The following is a 14,824-nucleotide window of genomic DNA, read 5'->3' as shown; positions in this document are numbered from 1 at the left end:
TGGTAACTACTGTGTTTGCAGTTTGATGTGTACAGCTTTAGTGGAGAAGCCTCTGAGGCACTCTCTGGGCTCTATTAAATTACCGACACAAAGGAGGCAAATGGATACTCTATGAGATACTTAGACGGAGGAAGTAGAGACAAGCAGGCAGGCAGCAGATGATGCATGTGTAGCCTTGTTTGTGTGGTCTCAAGTGATTATCTGTGAGCGAGCGTTGACACACCAACACACTGATTTAGCTTTCCCTAATTCTGTTCCTCACATTACCAGCAATTAACCTCTCTCATGCTACCATTAAGGATAATGGATGGTGAGCTTTTAGTGGTTAAGAGATGTTACAGAATGAATTCTACTTTTTGCCACCTGTTTCCAAAGTGCACAGATAATTGTCTGTCTTCCTTTGACGTCACACCACACGCAGGCACAGGAAGCATCCCAAGCTGCTTCTGATTGGGACTCTTTGAAAGATTAGGATAACAAGAAGCATTCCACTGCAGCATCTACAACAAAGTGGTAAAAAACAATGAAATGCAGCAGACAGAGGTGTGCGGCTGATGTGGCGTCTGGCAGTCATGTGGCGGTGCAGGGGTGGGCAACGCAGGACAGGCGAAGGGGTACATGGACTCTGGCCTCCCCCCCCCCCAACCTCTGTGATCAAGGCTCCCAGTCGCAAAACTTCCAGAGTGGGACGAGGGGTCATGAATGCAGGGCTTTGTCCGGTCCGTGGTCATCACATTCCACTGGAGCCACTCTGTGGCGCGCAGCAGAGCGGAGGAGAGGGCAGGCCAGGGCAGCAGAGGACACGGCAGCAGAGGACACGGCAGCAGAGGCCTGGAGAGGAAACCAGACCACAATCTTTGCCTGTCGTACGGTCATGCAACACGAAGATCATATCAAAGACCTGCTTGGTCCTGTGCCATTTATGTAGTGGAAGTAATTAATTATGAGTTGTGTCTCTCTATGCAACTAATTCAGCTTAAGACCATTCACAACCATTCACAAAGCCAGTGTTGGAGATCTCCTTGCTTGAAAACCCCTCAGTGTTTTCATGTTCCACAAGATGGCACCTCTACTTGTCAGCTACTGGCAGTGGGAACTTCTCTTTGCGCACGAAGTCCTTCATGTTTTGGTCTCTGACCGTATTGGAAGGTATGAGTCATCAGGATTGGCGGGGTGCTTGCTGCTGACACAGAGAAATCCTGCAGCGTATCTGTATTGCACGGACTATTGCTTTCCATTAACTCCTCCATTGGTGCGGCGGCGTGCTCTCCATATTGGGTTTCTCTGTTGATTTGTCTCACCAACAACCTTGTAAAACCCTCATTTTGCTGCTTTGTTACAAGTTGCTTTACACACATATAAGGTTTTTTAAGCTGCCCAAGTATCTATAAATTGAGTTAACAATGTGCTTTGAGGTTACAACTGGCTTGTTGCTCGTAATTCTAGCTATTTTGGGCCAAACGTTTATAAAGGGGAGAGAGGTCTAATGTTTCCGTGCTGACTCAGGAGTTGAATTATTCACCCTGGGCGTGTGTATTTCTCTCACACACAGACCTCCACCCCCAAATTAGGGAAAATGTAACTTGTGCTTGTCATCAAGGCAAGACAGGAAGGGAACATGAATGATAGAAACTTCAGATGGTTGCACGGTGACTCATGATCACGCAAGTATTGGTCAGAGGAATATCAGGGGCCTTAATCATGAGGAAAGGACCCTGCATTCCTCATGTTGGTGCCACTTAGGAGTGAGGGTGTGAAATGAGGCATGTTCAACACGTGGCCAGCTGATGTGCGAACCGCATCAAAGACAAAAAGACAAAGAAAGAAAGGAAAAAATTAGGAAGTCTGTGTCTTAATTCCTATGCTTCCCTTTATTTATTTCTCACGCACTGCCCCCCCCCCCCCCTCCCCCTTTCCATATTACACCCCCATCATTTCCTTTAATCCCCTTTTAAATGTTCCATTTGCCACAGTTCTCTCTGTGCCCTTTTTATTGCCGGTCCTAGTCTATGTCCTCTCGCACAAAGAGGTGTCTGTCAGTGTTGATGGGAGACTGTGCACAGCTGGACTTTGGCAGCATGGGAACAAGGGTTGGAACTGGGGCTGGGGCTGCTGGGTCCAGATGGACTCTGTGACTGTGGCCATTACTGACACACGATTAACAGCCTTCCGAACAGGCCGTTGTCTCCCAGAGGAGAAGCTTGCCACAATTAAAAGTGGAGGCAGAACAGCTCTCCTGCTCTTCTTTGCCATGAATGCCCTACTAAAGTTTTGGCTGATGTCTTTATTCGAAAAGCCCAGAGTTTGGACATTTAATGTGACAGTTCTTTTTTTATTACATGTTGTTTCAACATTGACTGTTGGAGTCGCTGCTAGCAAAGTGCGGGAGCTGAAGCAGATGCCACAAGAGAGCTTTTGCCAAATTTTGGAGAGGAATTAGAACTATGGTAGAATTTTGCCCTTTTGTTTATGATAATTTGACACACTTATCATCCACTTCTCTTTTCTGTTAATTCCCAAAAGCATATTGAACGCCCACAGTGAATTTCTCCAGACTTAATTTGACTTTATCTTTGAAGCACATGTACTGTATAGTGACACAAGGTATGCAGTGCACATGTATTCAACATACACAGCTACGGTTACAGCATTCCCTAGTCGTGCATTCTCTTAGCGCACTGCCAAAGGTCATAGTGCATCAAGTGAGATATCAGGTGGATTCAAAGGCATGTTCTCGTGTTAGGCCCTCAAAGAGACACACCCTGCTGCAACGTAACCCTGCTGCCATTTAGCAGCTTCTAATCAGACTAGGAGGACACATCGTTTTTGCTCTTTTAAAATTTACATTTTTCTTTGTTGATGTTTTTCCCATGCTAGTATTCATGAACAGCATGTGTGTAAAAAGTGAATTTAAGCCCAAAGTGACCTCTGTAACAAGTGTAAGAACGGCTGGATTGTGGTTTCTTCGGTTTGAGTGCATTGTAGTGTCATCGTAGTTGTGGTTTCTTGTGAATATACAGTGTGCACTTGACCACAAAACAATTGTTTTGCATAAAACATAACAGAATGCTCTGTCATTTGCACACACCCTGTCTGAATTCTTTTCTAATGGCTCACTCCGGCCAAACAAAAGGCCGAGGAAGATTCAGATTTACTGCCACAAGGCGGAGAAAGGCATTTAAAACCATGGCTTTTTTGTTCAGAGGCATTTTCCAACCTCTGCACCCTCCCTCTTCCTCTGAAATGCCAAAGGCATCTGGTTTGAAAGCTCCTCACAAGCTTTCAAATTGTTCCCCTTTTCCCAAATTTGGACTGAAGTAGAATGGGGCTATTGTCAACTTGTTTAGCGGGCTTGAGAGAATTTCATTTATCTTTCCTGGCAGCTTAACCTTCTCATAGATGGACGCAGTGGGAACTCATTTTGCTTGACAATTTTGCCTTTCCCACCTTTTTCTTGCTGTGCCCCACGATGTGTTAGAATCAAACTGTGGGTCACTGGTATGACATTCAGTCAGTAGACATGCCAAGATATCATAAATAGAGTAGGCATGTGACAATTATGGCCACACGGTTCCCAATTTGGGCACTACACAGAGAGCCGAGCTGTAAAAATGTCTTAGCGGTATTTCAAGTGGCAACTTCTGTTAAATCCCAAACCCCGGCGTGTCATACTGGCGCTCATTAAAGTCCAGTCTTACTGTTATGATGATTTTTTAGTACGGGTGCACTTATTGTGCTGCCATGTCAGGTGTATGTGCCACGTGAGGGGGGCCACGAGCTGTGAGTTAGCCCTTGCATGGCTCCGGTGGATCTGCGGCAGCTATACACCCTCATCCTGTGTGTAGACAGGACAGGAGGCAGCAGCTGGGAATGCACATTGACCTCAGTGGGAGGGGCCAAGGTCAGCAGAAGTGAGGTCAAAAGAAAGATCAGACTCGCTGCACTGTGCCCATAAGTCGGTGGCGAGAGGTAAAGCGGGCCTGACCCTAAAACCAATCAAGGGCGGAGAAAAGCAGCCATGCCTTTTTTTTTTTTTTTGTTAAACCTGTTGCTGATCACATATTTTGTTCGTTCAAACTTTTTCAATTGTGATTGATTTTGCAACATAGCCAACGCAAGAACTCTTTTTGCCTGAAGGTCTTTGAGACTTTTGGAGGACCACTTGTGAGGGAATCTCTGTAGTACACCAACAAAAAGAAACAACTCTCTAGCCTTGCTCCAGAGCTGAACTGTCAAGACATTTACCATTTACAAACATATTTAGCTCTAGTAAACTCTATTTCAGTTCATTCTGCCTGTAATCCTCTCTGTGAGTGCTGCCAACTCTGCCACTCTGGGTCGGAGTGTAACACAAACCGCTGTGGTGAACTCGGTTGTTTAACACAGTTTTTTTTCCATGCAGCGCTTGGAGCGACCACCCAAGGCCTCTGACCGCACTGCACGTTGCTCCCAACCAGAGCGGGAAGCGTACGAAGCCCTTCGATGTGTTGCCGCCTCAATCCCCTCTCTCCTCATTTACCCAGCACAGGCATCACGTGCCCACATAGTTGATCCTGGCCGCTGAGGACAGCGGGGCACAGCTGCACCCAGGGCTGGATTTCACCCTCCTCACGTTGGAAAACCTCTTCACACTCTCCCCTGGACAGCTGCAGTCCACCAGCCATGGGCACATAGGCAGTGATGTCTACATTCAGTTGGTGGTATTTAAGACTCAGTATGGCGAAGTAATACGAGGGGATGTTCCTCACTTAGTGAGCAGCCTCACCTCTGACAGTTCCACACATTCGTCATGGCCACTGATGTCCCAACAACAAACATTCCCATATGGGTTCACCAAATGCATATGAATTCAGCCATAAACAAATGTCACACATCTTCTCCAATATTTAACATTGTATTATCTTTGCTCTGTGCTCATTTACCTCTAATCCAAACAGAGTAAAACAACTGTTTGGATTGGACCAGATTCATGATATGATATTGCTTTAAGGTATTTGAGTCCAAATTGTTGATATAAATCTGCCAACCAGATATTTTTTGTGATAATAATGATAATGGTGTAGCTGAAACAAGTGGAAATATTCCCATCCACTGACATAAAGATAAGAGACGGCCATTCAAGTCAATGTATTCATAGACTACATTGACTTGCTAAATTCCAAATTCTATGATTGTGGGATTGCCTCCGCTTGGCTCTCAACATGGCGACAGCTGGGCCAGCGGCTGGAGGCTAACGATGCAAACAACAATAACAGTGCTGACAGAGGGGGAACCGGAGGGTGGGCATTACGCTTTTGGGACAACGCCGTAGATCGCGCCACAGATACCAGATTCTTTTCTTTTCTTTTCTTTTTTTTCCTTACAATATCTGGATGACTGAGGATTTAAGCAAGTATAACAACAATGTTTTTGAAGATTATCAACCATAGCTTTATATATTTAGAATGAGATATGTCAGAACACAAGCAACCAATGCATCTCAAAACCGAGGGTGCATCCACTTGAGGCTACCAGGAGCAAAAGCCCGCCACTGAACAGGACTTTAAAGATTCAATTAACAGGTATATGTGCAGGCATATTGCACATAAACAAATTGTATATATTCGAATTATATAAGTTTAGACTCAAACACAGAGTGGTCTGAGAGCTCAGCGGTCCTTGTGTGAACCCGATCGGTGTACAAAAAAAAAAGTAAATGTCATCACAGCTTCTGCACAGGAAATGAATCACATTGTCTCCTCTTGTCCTTAGAAGGTCTGCAGACGAGGAACTTTTGCATAAGTGTTTGCATGTACGAGGGAGGAGCTGCTGCTGCTGAAGAACTGTTTATTAGGTGTAGTTTATTAGCCGTGACACGCTGCTATCCTGGCTCCCGTCCACCACAGCGGCCCTGTGCCCCCCTGTCTGCTAAGGCAAACAAAGAGCTGCTATGTGTCACATACACAGTTTTACTGTCTCACCAATCCAAACCCCCAGTATGCTCCTATCTGCCAGTGCTGAGCAGAGACAACGATGAGCCCACCCGACACTCTCCCACCTTCCAAATTGATATCATACCGCCGTCCTACTGCGGCTGTTATTGTGTTTGCAGTCAGCACGATCCACTAACTGCGAATCAGCGTGAATGCATGTGTGATGCACAGCCATTTCAATAGATGCGCATGGTTATCGCAGTTCAATAAAGCCGTTACAGTGTGATGTAATATATCATCACTCCTCATCCCCATCAGCCCCCCCCCCCCTCCCCTGTCTGCAGAAGAGAATCCTGTGGGAGTGACTGCTATGTGCATTAGGGGTGGGACGAGGCTGTGAGAGCTTTTCGGAAAACGCTCTCTGGAGGAACTGTAGGAAGCGGAGGGCATTCGTCTGGGTGAAGAGGGCTGATTTAGAAAGGGGAAGTGCAAGGCAGGGGTGAAAATACTGAGAGAGGATAATAAGATGGAGAAGGAATATGAGCAGTTGAAGAGGTCTGAAAAACATGAACTGAGCCAGAACAAGGTATAATAGGTAGAAGAATGAAAATCATACAAACAAGAGGATGAAAGTAGCAAATTGTCAACATGAGAAAAGTCCAAATATTTAGATGAGATTACTCAAGTCACTGTCAGTGCACTGTATCAAAGGCACATCCTATTGCCCCCTGTAATTCATAAGTGGGAATGATTGGCACACTGTTCCCTTTGTCTGCAGCCCCCGTGTAGCTCTTGGACAATGTGTGACACACACTGTAGGTGAAGTGGGCAGGCCTTCTCTGGCACACGGTGTGGCTGAGAAGAATGGCGGGCTGCTTTGGTTGTCTCAAAGTCTTGGCTGCAGACATAATGTAAGGAGCTAAAGGAGGACAAACAGGATGTCGACAGGAAGTATATACATCGATAGAAAGAGACAGAAAAGGGAGAAAATGGTCAAATAAAGCAGATGGAGAGAGGGAGGACAGAGGAGGGCAGATGGTGAACGATGTAAAGACAAAGACTGAGGCTGGATTTAAGAGGGAACTGAGCTTGAGCTACCTGGTCTATCATTAGAGCAGTAATTAGGAGCAGACAGGGCAGCAGCTCGCCCCTATCAGGGAATGCTACTCTCCTACAAAGGCAAACATTGTTTTAGAGTCCTAAGTAGGTGATGGCAAGAAACTTTGATGTTTGCAATTTAAAATATCCCTGTTCCATAATTATCATGGGGGGATTTATCTGTACTTAACAAATCACTTAAGCTCCCATCCTGCTCCTCACTGAGCTTAAGATAAAAGGCAACAGTTCTTTTTTTGCAGCTTGTTGTTGCTTTCAAGGGTGCATTATGCTGTTTGAAGGAGCTGGACCTAATGCTATCTTTCAAGAGAGTCATAGCTATATTATGAATAAAAATACATTACCGTAGGTTCATTCACGGCATGAATGGCCTCTTTATTCTGGTCTCGCTTTTGCTGTTCAAGCCAAGTTCAAAAGTAAGGAGAGAAAAAAAAGCGAAAGGATTAAGAGAAGGATGGTCCTTAAAATCGAATTTCCTGACTCTACAGCCCTGGTCTTGCAAATCCTCTCAACTGTGCACATAAAACAAAAGAGAGGAAGTGACCGGGCATCCGGGGCTACGCTGTATACACTCGCATGCTGAACAGCATATATGGCTCTTACACTTTTTCCCTTATGCACGCGGTTCTATATGAATATTTGGTTTACTGAATTGCAGTTGAAGCTACAGTTCATCTTTAGGGATTGAGCCAAAGCTCAATATACCTTTCTTAAGTCCCCTCTCTTTTCTCTCTGTGCCCCAATAACAGTTGAGCAAAGCAAACCTCTGTCAATGTTGCCTTTTCCTGTTATACTTAGATAGATATGCTACATCTGTTCAAAAGCTACATTACTTTGTAAGTCACATTACACTGACACATTACATTATATATAGTCATATCTTACGATAGCTAATGTTAGCAAAATACTACCTAACTGGCTACTGCAAGAGGAGTAAGCCTAATGTCAGATCACCAACATTAGCCAGGTTTGCTTTCCTCTTATATTCTGTGGTAACGTTGAAAAGATTTGGGAAATGACAGATGGTTGCTGACTATTTGCTGTAGAGGTTGCTGCAGAGGGCATTTTGGGATATGAGCAGACATTTTATCGCTATACGGTAGATGATTTATGGAGTCAGACATCTGAAAGCCTGATCTGATCAAGATAAAACTTTCTATTAAATTGAGATTAGGTCTTAAAAAACAAACGGGGATTTAACCTTCCTTCGCTAACTTTCTACTTTGCATTTTCTCTGTTTCTCTGTTTCAAATGATTAAGCCATAAGCTGTTGTCATACATTTGTGTATATTTTATGATGAACTGTTAACTAAAATGAAGCACAGTGGATGTTTTTATTTGAAAACCACGGATGGAGGAATGGAAACTTTGCATAGCGGGGGGGGGGGGGGGGGGGGGATTGCAGCCAAATGTGGCTGATGTCTGTGTTTGAAATGAGAGAGGGTGAGTGAACAGGGAGAGAAAGTTATTTTTTGGACATGCTAAAGAGGAAGGTGCTGCCCCTGTGACCCGACTAGTGTCAGTCAACATGGTGGACACACCCAGTCACTTTAACTGTCAACAAGTGACCGTTTCCTGTAAAGAAAATCTCAATATCTCAACTGTTGATTTGAGTAGAACGACGCATTTCTGCGAACAATATCACATATTGTACTTTTGAAGATGAAAAAAATGTTGGCTCTTTTGCGTCCGATGTTGCTAGCTTTAGGAATGCTGCTGGCCTCTATTGGTGCCAGTTCAGCCAAAGCATCTGAGGCATGCCAGGCCGGGTGGGCTTGCCATTTATAAATACACCCGTCTAAACGGGTCCCAAATTCACTGTGTGGTTTTTACAGCCACGAGGTTCACCGCTCAAATACGACGAGGCTTGCGTGTGTCCGCATTCATCATGTATGTGCATGTGTCAGAGCAACCAGTCAACAAGATATCAGGCAGGTCGCTGCGGCGGTAAGAGTCGTCGTAATTTACGCTTTGCTTGTTGTGTATTTAGAGCCGGTGAAAAGCCATCCTGGATTCATGCATTACATTACATTATTACATTATAGTCATTTTAGCAGACGCTTTTATCCAAAGCGACTTACAATTCAGATTCTATCACATTTCTACACCGTAGGCACAGCTACGGGAGCAATTTTGGGGTTAAGTGTCTTGCTCAAGGACACATCGACATGCGACTAGCAGAGCCGGAGCCGGGGATCAAACCGCCGACCCTCTGATTGAAGGACGGCCCTGCCACTTAGCCACAGTCGCAAGTTGCAAATACATTTCACATGCAAGCACATCATTCAGCCGCGGCATTCAGCCGTATGTCTTTATGCAGCCCGAGGTCACATCTACGCCTTAGCTGGGACAACTCAATCACTTTAAAGGAACAAGCCGTGTAAAATGTCCCACGTTCAAACAAAAGTTACAGCCTTACAAAGTACATGTCTTGGGAAGTGTATTTTGGGGTTTTAATGGAGGCTTCTTTCTCAACAAAAGTTAGCAAAATTAATTTAACTACAGGCAATTCATTACTTGTGTGTTCCAATTGATAAAACACAGTTAACTTAGGTTTAATAAACCCAAGGGTGCTGCTCCCAGGGGATCATATTATCCGGTGATTGCTTATTGTTTATATTCTCTTCAAACTGCCTCTGAGTATCTAAAAAGGGGCATTCATTTTAATTTAGAATATGCAGCGTGAGATCAATGTGTGGTGTCTGAATCCACACGGTTCAGGGCTTACAATAAACACTGTGGGGTTGTTAGTTCCGCCCAAACAAGTTTCACTGCACTCCTCCAAAATAGCTGCTCTGTTTCCAAGCCAAGACATCAGTGGCCCTTTGACCTTCTGCAGCACTGCGAGGAATGTGCAGAGGTGTAGATTCAGGACTTCTGAGTGCAGTTTGTCTGAGCAACACCTCTGTCAGGTTTGTTGAGTAGTGCATACCCGTTGTGAGTGAGTGGAAACTTGACATCAGGTAAAATGCAGCCAGTGTTCTTCAATATGGGTGTTGGTGTAGAGAAGTGCAGAGTGAAACATGTGCAGAGTCGGGCTGTTTTCTGCAACACGTTTTTACATCTGATTGTTCTGTGATGAAGTCAGACTTTTTTAGAAGCAAAGAGGGAAACAAGAAGACAGGAGGGGAACTTCTGCCATGCGTCTTACTGTAGCTGAGGTTCTCAGCTCGACAGTCGTGCAAACTGAGGCCACGCCCCTTTTCCCTGAGATGATTCGTATAGTGTTTATAGGAGCCAAAAACAACAGATTTACAGAAGGTTTTTTTTAAGCTCATAAGAGAAATTGTTTTCAGATGTATTTTTTCTTTTTTTTTTATGTTTGAGGTGGTGGATGCATGCAGTGCCCATGTAAATAAACTCTTTACCTAAAGTAGAGGTGTAGGATTCCACTGTGTGTGGTCCTTGTGTAAACGTCTTTGAGGTCAATTGTTCCTCCAAAAAGCTTCTGTATCAGTTATTCATACCACCCGATTATTCCGTTTAATCATTAAAATACTGTCATGCACAAGTGTTGCCTTAAGTAGAATTGTGACCCTTTTTAAGGCGGGACCAATGACATCCTGTCTTGCAGTTAGAGTTCCGCAGCAAAGGCCTCCTCACATGCTCGCTAGACTTCCTGTTCTGCACCAACTTTCCAGTGTCCAAAGCTTTTTCACTGCTCCTTTGCACTTGGAGACGGCCCTTTTTCCATTGCGAGGGAAAGGCATCCAAAGAGCCAGCAGTCTGCCAGTGGTGTATGACTGTGAGGAGGCCAGCCGGAGGTTTTGGTGATGGCTGGCTTAATGGCTCATTAATCTGCCACCGTCTGTGACCGCTGTCAGTCAACATGGGACCTGCTTGGTTTGCTAAGTAAATGTTAGGGATTAGAAACGATCACAAATGCTCCTTTTTCTATTACACACACAAATAATACAGTAGAAGGCAACAATCTAAAGAATTCACTGCCTAATGTTTACTTGTTTTAGCTCAGCTGCATGGGCAGTGCTGTAGTATAGCATCAGCATTTCAAATCTAAAGCCGTAAAGGCGTATAGTGAAGGCAGCAATGTACTGAGGAGGAGGATATCAAAAAGTCCAGATACAGTCTGATGATGGTCCAACCCTTTAGATGGAATGCGTTTTGGATCAAACCCAGTGATTCAGCGCTGCGTCCTACAGGAAATCCTTATGAGATGGAACGAGGACGAAGGAATTTTAATGTCTCTTTCTTACTGTCTCGTTCTACAGTGTAATGATGGCGAAAGGGAGATAGTGGCCTTTTAGGCTTTCATCTTAGCAGGTTGATAAGTGTTTAGAGTACTTACCTTTCACCTGAATCTTTATTCTGGCGACAGTCTGTCTCGCATATCACTTTCAGTTTGCGTAAAACAGACTAGAGACCATTTCACCTTCACATCTCATTTATGGTTTCGCAGGAAATGACTCGCGTTTGAACAATTCTGCCTCTTTTATTTGATAATGTGGTAGCTAAACCTCTTTGGGATTTTAAAGCTATGCTATTACTCCGAGGACGTGAGATGGCATTAATTAACAAATAGGGGAACACTGGATGCAGGATGAGGGGCGGGTGGAGTGATGTCATCACGGAGGATAGTTTGAACGAGTCCACACAGGGCTTCAAGACTGTAGCCCGGCGGAAAAACCACGGGAACACCTCATCTCGATATGTGCAGCCACACACGCATGCACACGCACATCTGGCAAAAAATAAACACTGGAGGGAAAAGGGAGGTGCAGATGATGGAGTAGTGAAGTATCCGTCCAGTTCATTTCCTCTTTTGTGTTTCGTCGTGAAATCCCTCTCCACCCCACCCCAGCTTTTTCATTCAGAGGGAGAGAATGTGCGGGGCACGCCTGTGTTTTTCTGTAAATATCGTGGGTCTCCTCTCGGCCACCTCCTCCCAGGGCACACATGGAGCCAGCCATGCGCCCCCTCCCTCCCTTCCTCCCTCCAAGCCTCCTCATGGGGAAGGAAGCTGACCCTCTCCACCCCGTAAGAGGTTAAATCCCAGAGGGGGGGGGGGGGGGGGGGGGGGAGAAGGGTCTCGGCCTGGACCCCTTCGACTGACAGCAGGAAACACTAGGAGGAAACAGAAAGGAATTGTGTGTCCGTTTTTCAATAGCAACAGACAGGATGTGTAGTGTCAGTGTGGTGTCAGGGCTCTGCAACCTCACCCTCTGTCTAATCACTGGATATCTCCAGTACTACAAGTGTTTTGGCATTTAAGGGCTGTATTTTATAGACTTATTGGTCTTAATGTAAGTAATCAACTGGGGAAAGTTTCATGGAGATGTCTCTTAGTTATTTTTTTTACCCTATTCACATCCCCTTAAAACTGTCCTCTTAATTAAAGGCCAAGAAGCAAAATGTTCTTTTCAGAAATACTAATGCTGCTTGAACGTGGTACATACAAACGGCTTAACACGGTAATGTTAACTGAAACAAGGGCCTTTATATCCAACATACTAACGCTCACCGCATTACCAAGTGCCATTATTATAATTACATCCAGCACATGAATTCCAGAGCAGACCAGTATCGAAGGCCACACCGTACGGGATATCACATACTCCCTCAGTCCAAGCAAAGTCACTGTCAACAGTTTCCATCGACCGTGTCCATCACCTCTTTGTCAATTACGTTAAAAAGGAGACGGGACATCTTATTCAATAGTGTCCTCAAGACAAAGTTCCTCTAGAGACATTTTACCATGTTTGAATGGAGGTCTATCTTGTTAGGTTATAATCAATTAAGCTAATGATATATGGAGAAATGTATTGCTGAACCCATAATGGTAATTTTATGTAACAAGTATTGAGTGAGTCGGTAAATGGGGATACACGTCCAAATCCTTTTGTCTATCTGCGCCTTTTTTATTGATCGTCACTGTCAAGAGGGTTGTTATTAGAAGTGATTTGTCTGATAACTTTGCGTAAATAGATCTTGAAGTTATGAATATTTTTTGTTTTTGTTAAACCTTATTGCTCTGTTACCAGCGGTTGGTCTCAGTTGGGTGCTCTGTTGCTAGTCCACAGCAGTGGCAGTTTAACTGACATTGTTACTCCCAGCTTTTCGTCACATCTGGGACCAAACAAATATTGACAGACATCTTTCATCTACTCCCCACATGTCCTCGTCGGCACTTTAACCGTGGATTCTGTTTTTATTACAGCTGTTTTATGATTGTTACCCAGCGAGATGTTTGAAAAGACCAAAAGGTCATTGCATTTGCTGCTGTTCTGAAGGTATTTCTTGAATCCTCAAAGACTCTTTTGAACCATCTGGACGAAAAAAATATTCTGTCTGTTATATAGATTTTTAGATTTACACTTTTTAAACAGTATCTCAACTTCCAGTGGTCACTGGCTTCTTGTTTGGGTTAAGAAACTTGCTAAAAAGGTTAAAATTTTGCTTAACCAATTCTGGGTAAGACTAAGAGAAAAAGTGACGACTGCCTTTACACACTGTGGGTGCTTATTAATCACGCGCCAATACATTTTTTCGAAAACATTTTGTCATGAATACTTCCCATGAATACTTGCGTTCACACAGTATGCAAATAATACCTTTCATATTCTTACCTTTCACAATAAAAGCCCTAGACGTATAATATTATCAGGTGAATATTTCACATTTATTTGCCACGCCCCCGGTGTGTGTGAAGGCCTTTCACACCCACGATTAAAGACCATAAGAAGTGTCCCGTTCTCACGACTGAGCAATTCTTCTTTAAAGCTTTGGGCTATATGTTTGAATGCTCACGCCCAACGTTCGAAGAGTGAAGGTAAAAACAGGAGATCAACGTTTAATGTTGCCACCTGGACAAACTTCCATCATGATTGAAAATGTTCTTGTCTGGTTTCCCGTCGGTTTGAGGGTTCCCAGAACTTGAGGCCTGCTCAAAAATAACCAGAGCTAGAAGAAAGGTTTTCGTCCGAGCAGTCAAACTATTATTCTTCCACTGAAAGCCCTTAATATGTGACTGTTATCCCTTCACTTAAATGTGCTTTGCTCAGCTGAAAATGGCTAATTTCAACCAGCTTTTGAAAATCAACCTATATGTCAATGGAGGTTATAAACCGAGCAGTTTCAGAGGGAACAACTGGCAGCTAGCAGTATTCTCCTCTGTTTAACATCCCTCCCTCATGTTGCCACTCATTGGTTGGATGTCCTTTGCAGTAAACTCAATCACAACTCTACTCACACACATTTAAGGCAACATCTCGGTTTCACACAAACGCACTCAAACAGGTGAATTTAGTGGGAAAAAAAGTTGGATTTTTCAAACTGCAGATACAAGGCTGCTATAGGTTACTACTTCCTGTATCTCTCTTTTTGGTCAACACACGTCTTACTTGTACCAGGACGTATTAGTGTGGGTGTAATTTAGGGGGCTGGCTTCGTTATGCACCCACCTCGGTTTGTTTGACCACTCTCCCTCTCATGTGAAAAGATTAATGGAACGGCTCAGACTGGCTCGGCTCGACTAAGCTAAATATTTAAGTGTTTGAGGTGCGTGCGGTTGCCTTCAGACCCCTCGGTGACGGTCTATACTTGAACCTGGTATGCGTTTCTCAGCCCACGCTGCAATCACACCCTCTGCATGTCAACTCCCCATTATGTTCTCATATAGAAATCACATTTCATGCCATAGCCTCAGGGAAGCACAATATGAGCCAAAGACAGCTGACCGAGATATATGTTGTTTTTTTTTGTTTTAGCTTTTTTGTGTGCACATGAATTGCACAATGTAGACATTACCCCTTTACTTTATTGCTCACAGTGATGGATTA

Source organism: Anarhichas minor, unplaced genomic scaffold, assembly GCF_050575085.1.
Source record: "Anarhichas minor isolate MPS153535 unplaced genomic scaffold, ASM5057508v1 ptg000017l, whole genome shotgun sequence".
In the NCBI taxonomy this organism is placed as follows: domain Eukaryota; kingdom Metazoa; phylum Chordata; class Actinopteri; order Perciformes; family Anarhichadidae; genus Anarhichas; species Anarhichas minor.
This window is presented reverse-complemented; position numbering follows the sequence as displayed.